This window comes from Salmo salar, unplaced genomic scaffold (assembly GCF_905237065.1).
Source record: "Salmo salar unplaced genomic scaffold, Ssal_v3.1, whole genome shotgun sequence".
NCBI lineage: Eukaryota > Metazoa > Chordata > Actinopteri > Salmoniformes > Salmonidae > Salmo > Salmo salar.
The window spans coordinates 37,747-58,464 of NW_025550918.1; the positions used below are offsets into that span (position 1 = coordinate 37,747).

The 20,718-nt window shown below is 34.3% G+C and overlaps 1 long non-coding RNA gene across 2 annotated transcripts; it reads right to left on the reverse strand.

The window, feature by feature from the left end:
• Nucleotides 1–237: 237 nt before the first annotated feature.
• Nucleotides 238–729, reverse strand: LOC123740236 (uncharacterized). Of its 2 annotated transcripts, none has more exons than XR_006768228.1 (3): nucleotides 663–729; nucleotides 379–554; nucleotides 238–292 (listed from the first exon to the last, which is right to left on the reverse strand). It is a non-coding gene; the product is annotated as an uncharacterized lncRNA (long non-coding RNA). The 2 variants fall into 2 exon arrangements; XR_006768227.1 differs by having other exon boundaries at nucleotides 634–722.
• Nucleotides 730–20,718: the final 19,989 nt, after the last annotated feature.

The following is a 20,718-nucleotide window of genomic DNA, read 5'->3' on the forward strand; positions in this document are numbered from 1 at the left end:
TACAACATAACAACACTGACATTCCTGCCCCAATCCCTAATGGTGTCCAGTGTTGTTCCTACAACATAACAACACTGACATTCCTGCCCCAATCCCTAATGGTGTCCAGTGTTGTTCCTAAAACATAACAACAGTGACAGATGTGACAACATTTCTAATCAATACTGAAATTCTATGCTTAGATTATTGATACAATGGTTTACCTGGAAGAGACTGTGCAATTTCTTCCATTTCCCTTTTGCCTCTGTTGCAACTTCTGTTGCTGGGGAAACCCTCTATGGCAGAGAGTCCACTACATCAAAACAACAGGAAATGTTAGGAACATCACTAGAGTCAACCAGCATCAAGTAAATGAATAACAATTCCAAGTGTACTAACGTAGCCTCTGGCGTTTTCCCATGGTGGAGAAGTGCATCAGTCAGGAGGTCAATAAGATGGGACGGCCTCATTTCTTTGGTGACCTTCCCAAAGCGCCTCAGATACGACCACAGCCTCTCCATCTGCTCCCCATCTGCCAGTCCAGCACCTTCCACATATCGGGTGTTGAATTTCATCTAGAAATATAAAATCATGTCATACCATGGTAAAAGGGTTATTTGGTTAAAACCTTATAAAATATGAATAAATACCTACTGATAATATTAATGATCCTGTTCAAGTACCTGACATGGCAAGTCATGTCCATCAGCATGGAAACCTGGAACAACCAATTTGGTCCCATGATTCAATTCTCGAAAGTTTCTCTAAAAAGTTATGGACAAAATGTTCATGTTAAAACTATTGTTGGAGAAACTGCTTTTCAAATGTTAAAGTCAATGAGATTTTGAATAAAAAAGGTTCATTACTTGCACATGTAGCTGCATCTGGCATCAATGTCCTCCATGAAGATGAGGTTGATGTTCTGGCCTCTCATCCCCTCCATCATCTCTCAGCAGGTTCACTGCATCTGGCATCAATGTTCTCCATGAAGATGAGGTTGATGTTCTGGCCTCTCAGCCCCTCCTTCATCTCTCAGCAGGTTCACTGCATCTGGCATCAATGTTCTCCATGAAGATGAGGTTGATGTTCTGGCCTCTCATCCTCTCCTTCATCTCTCAGCAGGTTCACTGCATTTGACAAACTACAGAAGAAGTACATCATTATCTGCACTAAATAACTAAATACAATTTACTAAATTAACTAAATGAATCAACACTGAAATCAAATACTGATAAAGAAACTGAAAAACCTCCTTATTACTGCATCCCACCTTTCACCCTTTTTCATATATATATATATATTTTTTTACATTTTAGTCCAGAGCGACTTACAGTAGTGAATGTTTCAGAACATTTCAATTCATTTCATTTATTTTTTTTTTTTCTCTCCGTGTTCAGGAAGTGAAGCGGGTGGTCATGCTGGCAGGAAACCCCAACACGCCTGTCTCCTACAATTTCCTTGTTTTGGGTTTGGACCTGATGGCATTGCCTGCTTGAAATCCATGGCAACCCTAAAATATCTATAATAATATAAAGTACAATACAAGTATTATGTACTGAAATGCTTCCTTTCAGGTTAACCTCTTGACAATGCAACAACAATAGAACAAGTCAGTAGCTAAGTTAATAAAAAGAGTACTACAATAGTAATAAACCCTTCATTCATCAGTATCCTGAACATAGCTGGGTGTTTCTGGGATAGAGGGTTGATATTAAAGTCAGTACTACAATAGTAATAAACCCTTCATTCATCAGTACCCTGAACATAGCTGGGTGTTTCTGGGGTAGAGGGTTGATATAAAAGTCTATATATTCAGCAATAAAAGTCTATATATTCAGCAATACAGTAAGATTCTGAGACACAATCACTTCCTATTGGTCAGCTGCAGGGAACCGCCCACGTCTCTGAGACACAATCACTTCCTATTGGTCAGCCGCAGGGAACCGCCCACGTCTCTGAGACACAATCACTTCCTATTGGTCAGCCGCAGTGAACCGCCCACGTCTCTGAGACACAATCACTTCCTATTGGTCAGCCGCAGGGAACCGCCCACGTCTCTGGAGATATGTATTTTAGGCAGTAAGTACAACTGCCTAGGCCTTGGAGAATCTGGCCCAAAAAGACAGACCATCTGTTTATCTGTAATGTACTTATCCTCATACAGTTTATCTCCTGGATTCATCTTTGTGTTTTCTGGTTGTGTTGAGTGGGACAATGGAACATAGTGTTTAACATGATCTTATTGTCTATTGGCTTCAAGAAGATATTCACTTTATCCATTACAACAATCTGAGCCCCTTATCTGCTGGTTTAATCACTATATTTCTAGAGCTTGATTTTTAACCATTTGTAAGGTTAAGCTGATAAAAAATGACTGGTTCTGAATTGTGAAAAGGAAGCCACATCCCTACGTATCAGAGTCTGTATAGTTTCTGACACTGACTCCAACTGAGGTTCCCAATGTGAGGGTTTTGGAAATAGTATCTGAGGAAAATCTGTTTCATATTCACAATGATCTGATAACTTCAATCTTCTATGATAGACGTGTAGATCCCTCCAGAGCTCCTCCCAGTCCACCTGTTTAGGAGTTGGTATGAAAGTCAGTCCACCTGTTTAGGAGTTGGTATGAAAGTCAGTCCATCTGTTTAGGAGTTGGTATGAAAGTCAGTCCACCTGTTTAGGAGTTGGTATGAAAGTCAGTCCACCTGTTTAGGAGTTGGTATAAAAGTCAATCCACCTGTTTAGGAGTTGGTATGAAAGTCAGTCCACCTGTTTAGGAGTTGGTATGAAAATCAGGCCACCTGTTTAGGAGTTGGTATGAAAGTCAGTCCACCTGTTTAGGAGTTGGTATGAAAGTCAGTCCACCTGTATAGGAGTTGGTATGAAAGTCAGGCCACCTGTTTAGGAGTTGGTATGAAAGTCAGTCCACCTGTTTAGGAGTTGGTATGAAAGTCAGTCCTCTTTCTAGAACCTCACTCTCGGCTTGGTTGAGCCCAATGGGACATTGCTGGTCAAGACCTCAAATGGGTTGTGAAGTAGTATGGACATATTGATGGAACAAGGTCACTAAACTGGTGGATAGACAGGGTAGCTCCAAGAGCCTCTGCTGTCATCTAGAGGGGGTTTCTCTGTACTGCTTGACACATGGAGACTCAATGGAGGCCCAGTGCAAGTGCTCAAAGTAAGGCCCAAACAATTGTTTGTCAGGCTGGGATCTATAAAGCAGTATGTTCTTCAATTAGATGCCAACTAATATTCATACAGGGACAATAGGTGGACAGGAGGAAGAATGGTGGTCCTGATTCATACAGGGACAATAGGTGGACAGGAGGAAGAATGGTGTTCCTGATTCATACAGGGACAATAGGTGGACAGGAGGAAGAATGGTGGTCCTGATTCATACAGGGACAATAGGTGGGGCAGGAGGAAGAATGGTGGTCCTGATTCATACAGGGACAATAGGTGGACAGGAGGAAGAATGGTGGTCCTGATTCTACAGGGACAATAGGTGGACAGGAGGAAGAATGGTGGTCCTTATTCTACAGGGACAATAGGTGGACAGGAGGAAGAATGGTGGTCCTGATTCATACAGGGACAATAGGTGGACAGGAGGAAGAATGGTGGTCCTGATTCATACAGGGACAATAGGTGGACAGGAGGAAGAATGGTGGTCCTGATTCATACAGGGACAATAGGTGGACAGGAGGAAGAATGGTGGTCCTTATTCATACAGGGACAATAGGTGGACAGGAGGAAGAATGGTGGTCCTTATTCATACAGGGACAATAGGTGGACAGGAGGAAGAATGGTGGTCCTGATTCATACAGGGACAATAGGTGGACAGGAGGAAGAATGGTGGTCCTGATTCATACAGGGACAATAGGTGGACAGGAGGAAGAATGGTGGTCCTGATTCATACAGGGACAATAGGTGGACAGGAGGAAGAATGGTGTTCCTGATTTCCACAATTCCTATTTTTTCTTTAGAGCTTCAGATTGAGATTGTTGTTATTCTCCAATATGTTTTTCTTCAGTGTTGCACTCTGGGTTCTCCAAGGGGAATACTCCCCCTATTCTCCTCTTGACAGTTGTAGCTCCATGCTTTTGCTGTGAATTGTCCACTGTTGGTATCAATTTATTTGGTCCCAAAAATACAAGTTTTAGCTGAATCCCCAGTTAGAATCCATGTGGGTCATTTAAACGTTTCTAAAACGATTAAAAGTACATTTTAAAAAATGTGTTCCTGACATTTCACCACAATAGGCAATGGATAAAAAGTAGCCAAACAAAGCATAATGATGGATCATAATGAATCAGATTACATGGAGAGGGGGACCTGATCCTAGATCATAATGAATCAGATTACATGGAGAGGGGGGACCTGATCCTAGATCATAATGAATCAGATTACATGGAGAGGAGGACCTGATCCTAGATCATAATCAGATTACATGGAGAGGGGGACCTGATCCTAGATCATAATGAATCAGATTACATGGAGAGGGGGGACCTGATCCTATATCATAATGAATCAGATTACATGGAGAGGGGGGACCTGATCCTAGATCATAATGAATCAGATTACATGGAGAGGGGGACCTGATCCTAGATCATAATGAATCAGATTACATGGAGAGGAGGGACCTGATCCTAGATCATAATGAATCAGATTACATGGAGAGGAGGGACCTGATCCTAGATCAGCTCTGAGACACTTCCTTTATGAATTAGGGCCCAGGAGTCACCAGGACCAACTTTAAATTGCTCTGGATAAGAGCGTCTGCTCAATGACTAAAATGTAAAATGAGTCACCAGGACAGGCATTGACAGGACGGTCACAGCCACACGTTCACTGGTGAGGTAGGACACAAGATAACTGTTAGATAGGAACAACAGTAATGATACATGGTTAGGTAGGACATAAGATAACTGTTAGATAGGAACAACAGTAATGATACATGGTTAGATAGGACACAAGATAACTGTTAGATAGGAACAATAGTAATGATACATGGTGAGGTAGGACACAAGATAACTGTTAGATAGGAACAACAGTAATGATACATGGTTAGGTAGGACACAAGATAAGTGATAGATAGGAACAACAGTAATGATACATGGTTAGGTAGGACACAAGATAACTGATAGATAGGAACAACAGTAATGATACATGGTTAGATAGGACACAAGATAACTGATAGATAGGAACAACAGTAATGATACATGGTTAGGTAGGACACAAGATAACTGTTAGATAGGAACAACAGTAATGATACATGGTTAGGTAGGACACAAGATAACTGATAGATAGGAACAACAGTAATGATACATGGTTAGGTAGGACACAAGATAACTGATAGATAGGAACAACAGTAATGATACATGGTTAGGTAGGACACAAGATAACTGATAGATAGGAACAACAGTAATGATACATGGTTAGGTAGGACACAAGATAACTGTTAGATAGGAACAACAGTAATGATACATGGTTAGATAGGACACAAGATAACTGTTAGATAGGAACAACAGTAATGATACATGGTGAGGTAGGACACAAGATAACTGTTAGATAGGAACAACAGTAATGATACATGGTTAGGTAGGACACAAGATAACTGATAGATAGGAACAACAGTAATGATACATGGTTAGGTAGGACACAAGATAACTGTTAGATAGGAACCACAGTAATGATACATGGTTAGATAGGACACAAGATAACTGTTAGATAGGAACAACAGTAATGATACATGGTTAGGTAGGACACAATATAACTGTTAGATAGGAACGACGGTAATGATACATGGTTAGGTAGGACACAAGATAACTGTTAGATAGGAACAACAGTAATGATACATGGTTAGGTAGAACACAAGATAACTGTTAGATAGGAACAACAGTAATGATACATGGTTAGGTAGGACACAAGATAACTGTTAGATAGGAACAACAGTAATGATACATGGTTAGGTAGGACACAAGATAACTGTTAGATAGGAACAACAGTAATGATACATGGTTAGATAGGGCACAAGATAACTGTTAGATAGGAACAACAGTAATGATACATGGTGAGGTAGGACACAATATAACTGTTAGATAGGAACAACAGTAATGATACATGGTTAGGTAGGACACAAGATAACTGTTAGATAGGAACAACAGTAATGATACATGGTTAGATAGGACACAAGATAACTGTTAGATAGGAACAACAGTAATGATACATGGTTAGGTAGGACACAAGATAACTGTTAGATAGGAACAACAGTAATGATACATGGTTAGGTAGGACACAAGATAACTGATAGATAGGAACAACAGTAATGATACATGGTTAGGTAGGACACAAGATAACTGATAGATAGGAACAACAGTAATGATACATGGTTAGGTAGGACACAAGATAACTGTTAGATAGGAACAACAGTAATGATACATGGTTAGGTAGGACACAAGATAACTGTTAGATAGGAACAACAGTAATGATACATGGTTAGATAGGACACAAGATAACTGTTAGATAGGAACAACAGTAATGATACATGGTTAGGTAGGACACAAGATAACTGTTAGATAGGAACAACAGTAATGATACATGGTTAGGTAGGACACAAGATAACTGTTAGATAGGAACAACAGTAATGATACATGGTTAGGTAGGACACAAGATAACTGTTAGATAGGAACAACAGTAATGATACATGGTTAGGTAGGACACAAGATAACTGTTAGATAGGAACAACAGTAATGATACATGGTGAGGTAGGACACAAGATAACTGTTAGATAGGAACAACAGTAATGATACATGGTTAGGTAGGACACAAGATAACTGTTAGATAGGAACAACAGTAATGATACATGGTTAGGTAGGACAAAAGATAACTGTTAGATAGGAACAACAGTAATGATACATGGTGAGGTAGGACACAAGATAACTGTTAGATAGGAACAACAGTAATGATACATGGTTAGGTAGGACACAAGATAACTGTTAGATAGGAACAACAATAATGATACATGGTTAGGTAGGACACAAGATAACTGTTAGATAGGAACAACAGTAATGATACATGGTTAGGTAGGACACAAGATAACTGATAGATAGGAACAACAGTAATGATACATGGTTGGGTAGGACACAATGTAACTGTTAGATAGGAACAACAGTAATGATACATGGTTAGGTAGGACACAAGATAACTGTTAGATAGGAACAACAGTAATGATACATGGTTAGGTAGGACACAAGATAACTGTTAGATAGGAACAACAGTAATGATACATGGTGAGGTAGGACACAAGATAACTGTTAGATAGGAACAACAGTAATGATACATGGTTAGGTAGGACACAAGATAACTGTTAGATAGGAACCACAGTAATGATACATGGTTAGGTAGGATACAAGATAACTGTTAGATAGGAACAACAGTAATGATACATGGTTAGGTAGAACACAAGATAACTGTTAGATAGGAACAACAGTAATGATACATGGTTAGGTAGGACACAAGATAACTGTTAGATAGGAACAACAGTAATGATACCATAAATAAACAGAATATTCCTCATTTCAATTGAAATGGGTTAAATTAAATAGTAACGTTAACTGAAATCTGGACACTGACTGGAGGTCTATAATCTAATATAATATTAACTGAAATCTGGACACTGACTGTAGGCCTATAATCTAATATAATATTAACTGAAATCTGGACACTGACTGTAGGCCTATAATCTAATATAATATGAACTGAAATCTGGACACTGACTGTCGGCTATAATCTAATATAATATTAATTGAAATATGGACACTGACTGTCAGCTATAATCTAATATAATATTAACTCCTGAAGAATTATGCATTTCTTGAATTTAAATGAAACAACAAATGATAATTTAGGGATGGACAAATATTATTTATTTCAGTATCTCTTGAGATAATGTGAATGAGAGTGTGAGGTGTTATCTTTGACACTATGATGCAAGCAGACGGTATTTTTCAACCTTATCAGAAACGTGTTTCATCGTTTTCTCAGCTTTTCATTTCCGTAAAACTGTTCAGACTGATGACATTTGGACATTTTGCACAGGACCAATCTTTCCACTGTTCTGGAGTTATTGTGTTTTCTCCCGGTCCCTAAACTAAACGTCAACTTTACCAGTGTTAACTAGTAGATTATTAATGCATTCATTCTATCAATGTAAAACATTATTCTGGAGAGCACTATTTTATTTAGTCTTCTGGGGCAACAATTTATGCCAGAAGAGAAGCTGCATGTATCAAACTATAATTGACGAACAAATGGCCTACCAAATGTTGAAAAGTATAAGCAGAAATGCATCTAAATTGTAGCCAGTAGGCTATACAGTCCAGTACAGAGCATCAAACCGCACAGGTAGCCTATTTTTTTAATTAGATTTTTTTGACAATCAGATGAAAACTTAATATGTGAAACAGACTGAGCAGACAGCAGAAACAACAGTAAATGAGATAAGATATGATGAGATCATCACACAACACATATAATATGTGAACAGCCTGGGCAGACAGCAGAAACAGTAAATAGGATAAGATGTGTACATCAATTTAAAAACAGAATACTTCAGAGTATGTAGAATAATAACGGGATATTGGTGTGCATGTTAATGTGGTCACTGTTGTTGGAAAGTCTAGTTACAGCAGGTGTTTACTGCCATCTAGTGGAAGATACCAAGAATACAGAAAGACACAAATGTCAAGTTCAATAGCCTTGTTCAAGCGTTGTACAAATCCCTACACACGAAGTCCGGTGAACAGCCCAGCTAGTCGATTACCTATCAACTAGACTCTGTAACAAGTCCCTACACACGGAGTCTGGAGAACAGCCCAGCTAGTTGATTACCTATCAACTAGACTCTGTAACAAGCAGTTTGAAAAGTGGAAACTAATCAGTAGCCCTGCATGTTATAAGGTAGGCTATTTAAATTGTCATTATGGAGACACCTATTTTACAACCCTTTTTCCATAAAACATATTAATGCTCTAGAACTGATGCGATTCAAGAAATAAGGTGTCACGAACTGGCTCGAAGTTCCTAACAAAAGGGAGAAAACATGGAGACAAGGAATAACAAAATATATTCATTAATAAAGTAAACTAAATACAATTAACAATGGTGTGTGTAATCAGTAGTGTAAGTGAGTGTTTACATACATAAATGTGATAATGTGGGGTGTTGAAAGGTGCCAAAGCAAACAAACAAAAGGCCACAAAAATACCACAACAACATCTATGAAGGTGTCTGCATGGAGAGAGTCTCCTCCATGAATGGGGAAGAGGTGCATTTATCCTGGGACACACCCGGGTCCAGGTGTTTCCCATGTCGCTGACGACCCTCCCAGCTCCGCCCACCGGCATCCTAATAAGGATACAAGAACAGAGAGAATACGGCGGACAGAGGGGAGGGGCGTCACAAAGGTGACAAAACACAGGAAAACTACTTTAGGTTCTCTAGAGATAAGGTGACAAAACACAGGAAAACTACTTTAGGTTCTCTAGAGATAAGGGGACAAAACACAGGAAAACTACTTTAGGTTCTCTAGAGATAAGGGGACAAAGCACAGGAAAACTACTTTAGGTTCTCTAGAGATAAGGGGACAAAACACAGGAAAACTACTTTAGGTTCTCTAGAGATAAGGTGACAAAACACAGGAAAACTACTTTAGGTTCTCTAGAGATAAGGGGACAAAACACAGGAAAACTACTTTAGGTTCTCTAGAGATAAGGGGACAAAGCACAGGAAAACTACTTTAGGTTCTCTAGAGATAAGGGGACAAAACACAGGAAAACTACTTTAGGTTCTCTAGAGATAAGGTGACAAAACACAGGAAAACTACTTTAGGTTCTCTAGAGATAAGGGGACAAAACACAGGAAAACTACTTTAGGTTCTCTAGAGATAAGGGGACAAAGCACAGGAAAACTACTTTAGGTTCTCTAGAGATAAGGGGACAAAACACAGGAAAACTACTTTAGGTTCTCTAGAGATAAGGGGACAAAACACAGGAAAACTACTTTAGGTTCTCTAGAGATAAGGGGACAAAACACAGGAAAACTACTTTAGGTTCTCTAGAGATAAGGGGACAAAACACAGGAAAACTACTTTAGGTTCTCTAGAGATAAGGTGACAAAGCACAGGAAAACTACTTTAGGTTCTCTAGAGAGCGTTAGATAAATTCCCTTGCAGGTGGTTTAAACTGCGTTATAATGTGACTTTGCTGATGGAAAACCATATCATGAGGAGGTTTCTACTCATGCTCTGTTATTGGGTCTCTGGAGTGGAAATTAGAAATGAAAGTTCTGGAACTCCAACATGTGCTTCTGTTATGAGAAAAACTCCACAATGAAACTGACATTAAATGTGGAGAATTAAACATCTGTTGAACATCAAGTAGCCTATTAATCTGTATGCCTATCTAGGCTAATGTAGCCTATTAATCTTTATGCCTATCTAGGCTACTGTAGCCTATTAATCGTTATGCCTATCTAGGCTACTGTAGCCTATTAATCTTTATGCCTATCCAGGCTAATGTAGCCTATTAATCTTTATGCCTATCCGAGGCTACTGTAGCCTATTAATCGTTATGCCTATCTAGGCTACTGTAGCCTATTAATCTTTATGCCTATCTAGGCTACTGTAGCCTATTCATCTTTATGCCTATCTAGGCTACTGTAGCCTATTAATCTTTATGCCTACCTAGGCTGTTGTAGCCTACCATTTAATACTATAAATATGTTGAAATGACAGGAGTCGTTGCAAATCATTTTGTGTCACTTGTGTAGCCTACCTGGAGCTGGTAAATGGATTTAATAAATAGCCTATAACTTCAGTTTATTGTTGTTGTAGCCTTGTGTTATTATGCAACTATTAATGTCCATGTTGAGTTAATTCAGTAGGAAGTTATTGTAACGCTTGGACGTTGTGGGTGTGGAGTCAGGCGCAGTAGGCAGAAAAATGTTTGGTACAATACTATTTAATAAGTACCACAAAAGAGAAAATGCCCAAAAACAACAGGGCGTAACAAAACCCAAAGTCCAAAACACGATCCACTACACAAACACAGTGAAACAAAACGTAACAAGCCCACACACAGAACAGGTGGGGAGGCGGCCTTAAATAACACCACTAATTACCTAAATGAACACAGGTGCAACTAATAAAGACATAACCAACAGAAAAACGAAAAGGGGATCGGTGGCAGCTAGTAGCCCGGGGACGACGAACACCGAGCGCCACCCGAACAGGGAGAGGGGCCACCCTCGGTAGGAGTCGTGACAGTTATCAAGTGTGACCATGGTAAGATGTTAGAATGCATTAGATTGAAGGTGACAGTTCTATCTCAATGGCTGATCAGATGTTAGAATGCATTAGATTGAAGGTAACAGTTCTATCTCAATGGCTGATCAGATGTTAGAATGTATTAGATTGAAGGTAACAGTTCTGTCTCAATGGCTGATCAGATGTTAGAATGCATTAGATTGAAGGTTACAGTTCTATCTCAATGGCTGATCAGATGTTAGAATGCATTAGATTGAAGGTAACAGTTCTATCTCAATGGCTGATCAGATGTTAGAATACATTAGATTGAAGGTAACAGTTCTATCTCAATGGCTGATCAGATGTTAGAATGCATTAGATTGAAGGTAACAGTTCTGTCTCAATGGCTGGACAGATGTTAGAATGCATTAGATTGAAGGTAACAGTTATATCTCAATGGCTGATCAGATGTTAGAATGCATTAGATTGAAGGTAACAGTCAGATTAGGCTACAGGTAATAAAACACTGGCTGTTGTTGACAAGCATCGACCTGTTCAGTTCATTACCATAGTATTAATATTGGATTCATAGACCTGTTCAGATCATTACCATAGTATTAATATTAGCTTCCCTGTTCAGTTCATTACCATAGTATTAATATTAGATTCATCGACCTGTTCAGTTCATTACCATAGTATTAATATTAGATTCATCGACCTGTTCAGTTCATTACCATAGTATTAATATTAGATTCATAGACCTGTTCAGTTCATTACCATAGTATTAATGTTAGATTCATAGACCTGTTCAGTTCATTACCATAGTATTAATATTAGATTCATAGACCTGTTCAGTTCATTACCATAGTATTAATATTAGATGCATAGACCTGTTCAGTTCATTACCATAGTATTAATATTAGATTCATAGACCTGTTCAGTTCATTACCATAGTATTAATATTAGATTCATAGACCTGTTCAGTTCATTACCATAGTATTAATATTAGATTCATAGACCTGTTCAGTTCATTACCATAGTATTAATATTAGATAGACCTGTTCAGTTCATTACCATAGTATTAATATTAGATTCATAGACCTGTTCAGTTCATTACCATAGTATTAATATTAGATTCATAGACCTGTTCAGTTCATTACCATAGTATTAATATTAGATAGACCTGTTCAGTTCATTAACATAGTATTAATATTATTTATAGACCTGTTCAGTTCATTACCATAGTATTAATATTAGATTCATAGACCTGTTCAGTTCATTACCATAGTATTAATATTAGATAGACCTGTTCAGTTCATTACCATAGTATTAATATTAGATAGACCTGTTCAGTTCATTACCATAGTATTAATATTAGATAGACCTGTTCAGTTCATTACCATAGTATTAATATTAGATTCATAGACCTGTTCAGTTCATTACCATAGTATTAATATTAGATTCATAGACCTGTTCAGTTCATTACCATAGTATTAATATTAGAATAGACCTGTTCAGTTCATTACCATAGTATTAATATTAGATAGACCTGTTCAGTTCATTACCATAGTATTAATATTAGATAGACCTGTTCAGTTCATTACCATAGTATTAATATTAGATAGACCTGTTCAGTTCATTACCATAGTATTAATATTAGATAGACCTGTTCAGTTCATTACCATAGTATTAATATTAGATTCATAGACCTGTTCAGTTCATTACCATAGTATTAATATTAGATGCATAGACCTGTTCAGTTCATAACCATAGTATTAATATTAGATAGACCTGTTCAGTTCATTACCATAGTATTAATATTAGATAGACCTGTTCAGTTCATTACCATAGTATTAATATTAGATAGACCTGTTCAGTTCATAACCATAGTATTAATATTAGATAGACCTGTTCAGTTCATTACCATAGTATTAATATTAGATAGACCTGTTCAGTTCATTACCATAGTATTAATATTAGATAGACCTGTTCAGTTCATTACCATAGTATTAATATTAGATAGACCTGTTCAGTTCATTACCATAGTATTAATATTAGATTCATAGACCTGTTCAGTTCATTACCATAGTATTAATATTAGATTCATAGACCTGTTCAGTTCATTACCATAGTATTAATATTAGATGCATAGACCTGTTCAGTTCATTACCATAGTATTAATATTAGATTCATAGACCTGTTCAGTTCATTACCATAGTATTAATATTAGTTATAGACCTGTTCAGTTCATTACCATAGTATTAATATTAGATCATAGACCTGTTCAGTTCATAACCATAGTATTAATATTAGTATAGACCTGTTCAGTTCATTACCATAGTATTAATATTAGTATAGACCTGTTCAGTTCATTACCATAGTATTAATATTAGATAGACCTGTTCAGTTCATTACCATAGTATTAATATTAGATAGACCTGTTCAGTTCATTACCATAGTATTAATATTAGATTCATAGACCTGTTCAGTTCATTACCATAGTATTAATATTAGATTATAGACCTGTTCAGTTCATAACCATAGTATTAATATTAGAATAGACCTGTTCAGTTCATTACCATAGTATTAATATTAGAATAGACCTGTTCAGTTCATTACCATAGTATTAATATTAGATAGACCTGTTCAGTTCATTACCATAGTATTAATATTAGATAGACCTGTTCAGTTCATTACCATAGTATTAATATTAGAATAGACCTGTTCAGTTCATTACCATAGTATTAATATTAGATTAGACCTGTTCAGTTTATTACCATAGTATTAATATTAGCATAGACCTGTTCAGTTCATTACCATAGTATTAATATTAGATAGACCTGTTCAGTTCATTACCATAGTATTAATATTAGATAGACCTGTTCAGTTCATAACCATAGTATTAATATTAGATAGACCTGTTCAGTTCATTACCATAGTATTAATATTAGATTCATAGACCTGTTCAGTTCATTACCATAGTATTAATATTAGATTCATAGACCTGTTCAGTTCATTACCATAGTATTAATATTAGATAGACCTGTTCAGTTCATTACCATAGTATTAATATTAGATAGACCTGTTCAGTTCATTACCATAGTATTAATATTAGATTCATAGACCTGTTCAGTTCATTACCATAGTATTAATATTAGACATAGACCTGTTCAGTTCATTACCATAGTATTAATATTAGATTCATAGACCTGTTCAGTTCATTACCATAGTATTAATATTAGATTCATAGACCTGTTCAGTTCATTACCATAGTATTAATATTAGTTAGACCTGTTCAGTTCATTACCATAGTATTAATATTAGATTCATAGACCTGTTCAGTTCATAACCATAGTATTAATATTAGATAGACCTGTTCAGTTCATTACCATAGTATTAATATTAGATAGACCTGTTCAGTTCATTACCATAGTATTAATATTAGATAGACCTGTTCAGTTCATTACCATAGTATTAATATTAGATTCATAGACCTGTTCAGTTCATTACCATAGTATTAATATTAGATAGACCTGTTCAGTTCATTACCATAGTATTAATATTAGATAGACCTGTTCAGTTCATAACCATAGTATTAATATTAGATAGACCTGTTCAGTTCATTACCATAGTATTAATATTAGCATAGACCTGTTCAGTTCATTACCATAGTATTAATATTAGAATAGACCTGTTCAGTTCATTACCATAGTATTAATATTAGACATAGACCTGTTCAGTTCATTACCATAGTATTAATATTAGATTCATAGACCTGTTCAGTTCATTACCATAGTATTAATATTAGAATAGACCTGTTCAGTTCATAACCATAGTATTAATATTAGATTATAGACCTGTTCAGTTCATTACCATAGTATTAATATTAGATAGACCTGTTCAGTTCATTACCATAGTATTAATATTAGACATAGACCTGTTCAGTTCATTACCATAGTATTAATATTAGATTATAGACCTGTTCAGTTCATTACCATAGTATTAATATTAGTTATAGACCTGTTCAGTTCATTACCATAGTATTAATATTAGACATAGACCTGTTCAGTTCATTACCATAGTATTAATATTAGTATAGACCTGTTCAGTTCATTACCATAGTATTAATATTAGATAGACCTGTTCAGTTCATAACCATAGTATTAATATTAGATTCATAGACCTGTTCAGTTCATAACCATAGTATTAATATTAGATATAGACCTGTTCAGTTCATTACCATAGTATTAATATTAGAATAGACCTGTTCAGTTCATAACCATAGTATTAATATTAGTTATAGACCTGTTCAGTTCATTACCATAGTATTAATATTAGACATAGACCTGTTCAGTTCATTACCATAGTATTAATATTAGACATAGACCTGTTCAGTTCATTACCATAGTATTAATATTAGATTCATAGACCTGTTCAGTTCATTACCATAGTATTAATATTAGTTATAGACCTGTTCAGTTCATTACCATAGTATTAATATTAGTTATAGACCTGTTCAGTTCATTACCATAGTATTAATATTAGAATAGACCTGTTCAGTTCATTACCATAGTATTAATATTAGACATAGACCTGTTCAGTTCATTACCATAGTATTAATATTAGACATAGACCTGTTCAGTTCATTACCATAGTATTAATATTAGATATAGACCTGTTCAGTTCATTACCATAGTATTAATATTAGACATAGACCTGTTCAGTTCATTACCATAGTATTAATATTAGACATAGACCTGTTCAGTTCATTACCATAGTATTAATATTAGACATAGACCTGTTCAGTTCATTACCATAGTATTAATATTAGTATAGACCTGTTCAGTTCATTACCATAGTATTAATATTAGTATAGACCTGTTCAGTTCATTACCATAGTATTAATATTAGATAGACCTGTTCAGTTCATTACCATAGTATTAATATTAGATAGACCTGTTCAGTTCATTACCATAGTATTAATATTAGATTCATAGACCTGTTCAGTTCATTACCATAGTATTAATATTAGATTCATAGACCGGTTCATTTCATTACCATAGTATTAATATTAGATATAGACCTGTTCAGTTCATTACCATAGTATTAATATTAGACATAGACCTGTTCAGTTCATTACCATAGTATTAATATTAGATTATAGACCTGTTCAGTTCATTACCATAGTATTAATATTAGATAGACCTGTTCAGTTCATTACCATAGTATTAATATTAGTATAGACCTGTTCAGTTCATTACCATAGTATTAATATTAGATCATAGACCTGTTCAGTTCATTACCATAGTATTAATATTAGTTATAGACCTGTTCAGTTCATTACCATAGTATTAATATTAGACATAGACCTGTTCAGTTCATTACCATAGTATTAATATTAGATAGACCTGTTCAGTTCATTACCATAGTATTAATATTAGATAGACCTGTTCAGTTCATTACCATAGTATTAATATTAGAATAGACCTGTTCAGTTCATTACCATAGTATTAATATTAGATAGACCTGTTCAGTTCATTACCATAGTATTAATATTAGAATAGACCTGTTCAGTTCATTACCATAGTATTAATATTAGAATAGACCTGTTCAGTTCATTACCATAGTATTAATATTAGAATAGACCTGTTCAGTTCATTACCATAGTATTAATATTAGATATAGACCTGTTCAGTTCATTACCATAGTATTAATATTAGTATAGACCTGTTCAGTTCATTACCATAGTATTAATATTAGATCTAGACCTGTTCAGTTTATTACCATAGTATTAATATTAGAATAGACCTGTTCAGTTCATTACCATAGTATTAATATTAGATTATAGACCTGTTCAGTTCATTACCATAGTATTAATATTAGATTCATAGACCTGTTCAGTTCATTACCATAGTATTAATATTAGATTATAGACCTGTTCAGTTCATTACCATAGTATTAATATTAGATTCATAGACCTGTTCAGTTCATTACCATAGTATTAATATTAGTTATAGACCTGTTCAGTTCATTACCATAGTATTAATATTAGTTATAGACCTGTTCAGTTCATTACCATAGTATTAATATTAGATTCATAGACCTGTTCAGTTCATTACCATAGTATTAATATTAGAATAGACCTGTTCAGTTCATTACCATAGTATTAATATTAGATATAGACCTGTTCAGTTCATTACCATAGTATTAATATTAGTTATAGACCTGTTCAGTTCATTACCATAGTATTAATATTAGATATAGACCTGTTCAGTTCATTACCATAGTATTAATATTAGATTATAGACCTGTTCAGTTCATTACCATAGTATTAATATTAGACATAGACCTGTTCAGTTCATTACCATAGTATTAATATTAGAATAGACCTGTTCAGTTCATTACCATAGTATTAATATTAGACATAGACCTGTTCAGTTCATTACCATAGTATTAATATTAGTATAGACCTGTTCAGTTCATTACCATAGTATTAATATTAGAATAGACCTGTTCAGTTCATTACCATAGTATTAATATTAGATTAGACCTGTTCAGTTCATTACCATAGTATTAATATTAGATTAGACCTGTTCAGTTCATTACCATAGTATTAATATTAGAATAGACCTGTTCAGTTCATTACCATAGTATTAATATTAGATTCATAGACCTGTTCAGTTCATTACCATAGTATTAATATTAGATTATAGACCTGTTCAGTTCATTACCATAGTATTAATATTAGAATAGACCTGTTCAGTTCATTACCATAGTATTAATATTAGATATAGACCTGTTCAGTTCATAACCATAGTATTAATATTAGATTTATAGACCTGTTCAGTTCATAACCATAGTATTAATATTAGATTCATAGACCTGTTCAGTTCATTACCATAGTATTAATATTAGATAGACCTGTTCAGTTCATTACCATAGTATTAATATTAGATAGACCTGTTCAGTTCATTACCATAGTATTAATATTAGATAGACCTGTTCAGTTCATTACCATAGTATTAATATTAGAATAGACCTGTTCAGTTCATTACCATAGTATTAATATTAGATAGACCTGTTCAGTTCATTACCATAGTATTAATATTAGTTATAGACCTGTTCAGTTCATTACCATAGTATTAATATTAGAATAGACCTGTTCAGTTCATTACCATAGTATTAATATTAGATTCATAGACCTGTTCAGTTCATTACCATAGTATTAATATTAGATAGACCTGTTCAGTTCATTACCATAGTATTAATATTAGATTCATAGACCTGTTCAGTTCATTACCATAGTATTAATATTAGATATAGACCTGTTCAGTTCATTACCATAGTATTAATATTAGATCATAGACCTGTTCAGTTCATTACCATAGTATTAATATTAGATAGACCTGTTCAGTTCATAACCATAGTATTAATATTAGTATAGACCTGTTCAGTTCATTACCATAGTATTAATATTAGATTATAGACCTGTTCAGTTCATTACCATAGTATTAATATTAGATAGACCTGTTCAGTTCATTACCATAGTATTAATATTAGATTCATAGACCTGTTCAGTTCATTACCATAGTATTAATATTAGATATAGACCTGTTCAGTTCATTACCATAGTATTAATATTAGATAGACCTGTTCAGTTCATTACCATAGTATTAATATTAGTATAGACCTGTTCAGTTCATAACCATAGTATTAATATTAGTATAGACCTGTTCAGTTCATTACCATAGTATTAATATTAGAATAGACCTGTTCAGTTCATTACCATAGTATTAATATTAGTTATAGACCTGTTCAGTTCATTACCATAGTATTAATATTAGATTCTAGACCTGTTCAGTTCATTACCATAGTATTAATATTAGAATAGACCTGTTCAGTTCATTACCATAGTATTAATATTAGTTATAGACCTGTTCAGTTCATTACCATAGTATTAATATTAGATTATAGACCTGTTCAGTTTATAACCATAGTATTAATATTAGATTATAGACCTGTTCAGTTCATTACCATAGTATTAATATTAGATTATAGACCTGTTCAGTTCATTACCATAGTATTAATATTAGATAGACCTGTTCAGTTCATTACCATAGTATTAATATTAGATAGACCTGTTCAGTTCATAACCATAGTATTAATATTAGTTATAGACCTGTTCAGTTCATTACCATAGTATTAATATTAGATATAGACCTGTTCAGTTCATTACCATAGTATTAATATTAGTTATAGACCTGTTCAGTTCATAACCATAGTATTAATATTAGTTATAGACCTGTTCAGTTCATTACCATAGTATTAATATTAGATAGACCTGTTCAGTTCATAACCATAGTATTAATATTAGTATAGACCTGTTCAGTTCATTACCATAGTATTAATATTAGATTATAGACCTGTTCAGTTCATTACCATAGTATTAATATTAGATTCATAGACCTGTTCAGTTCATTACCATAGTATTAATATTAGTTATAGACCTGTTCAGTTCATTACCATAGTATTAATATTAGTCATAGACCTGTTCAGTTCATAACCATAGTATTAATATTAGATATAGACCTGTTCAGTTCATTACCATAGTATTAATATTAGATTATAGACCTGTTCAGTTTATAACCATAGTATTAATATTAGAATAGACCTGTTCAGTTCATAACCATAGTATTAATATTAGATAGACCTGTTCAGTTCATTACCATAGTATTAATATTAGATTCATAGACCTGTTCAGTTCATTACCATAGTATTAATATTAGTATAGACCTGTTCAGTTCATTACCATAGTATTAATATTAGATAGACCTGTTCAGTTCATTACCATAGTATTAATATTAGATTATAGACCTGTTCAGTTCATTACCATAGTATTAATATTAGAATAGACCTGTTCAGTTCATTACCATAGTATTAATATTAGATAGACCTGTTCAGTTCATTACCATAGTATTAATATTAGATAGACCTGTTCAGTTCATTACCATAGTATTAATATTAGTTATAGACCTGTTCAGTTCATTACCATAGTATTAATATTAGAATAGACCTGTTCAGTTCATTACCATAGTATTAATATTAGTTATAGACCTGTTCAGTTCATAACCATAGTATTAATATTAGTATAGACCTGTTCAGTTCATTACCATAGTATTAATATTAGAATAGACCTGTTCAGTTCATTACCATAGTATTAATATTAGATTCATAGACCTGTTCAGTTCATTACCATAGTATTAATATTAGATAGACCTGTTCAGTTCATTACCATAGTATTAATATTAGATAGACCTGTTCAGTTCATAACCATAGTATTAATATTAGATAGACCTGTTCAGTTCATTACCATAGTATTAATATTAGATTCATAGACCTGTTCAGTTCATTACCATAGTATTAATATTAGATTA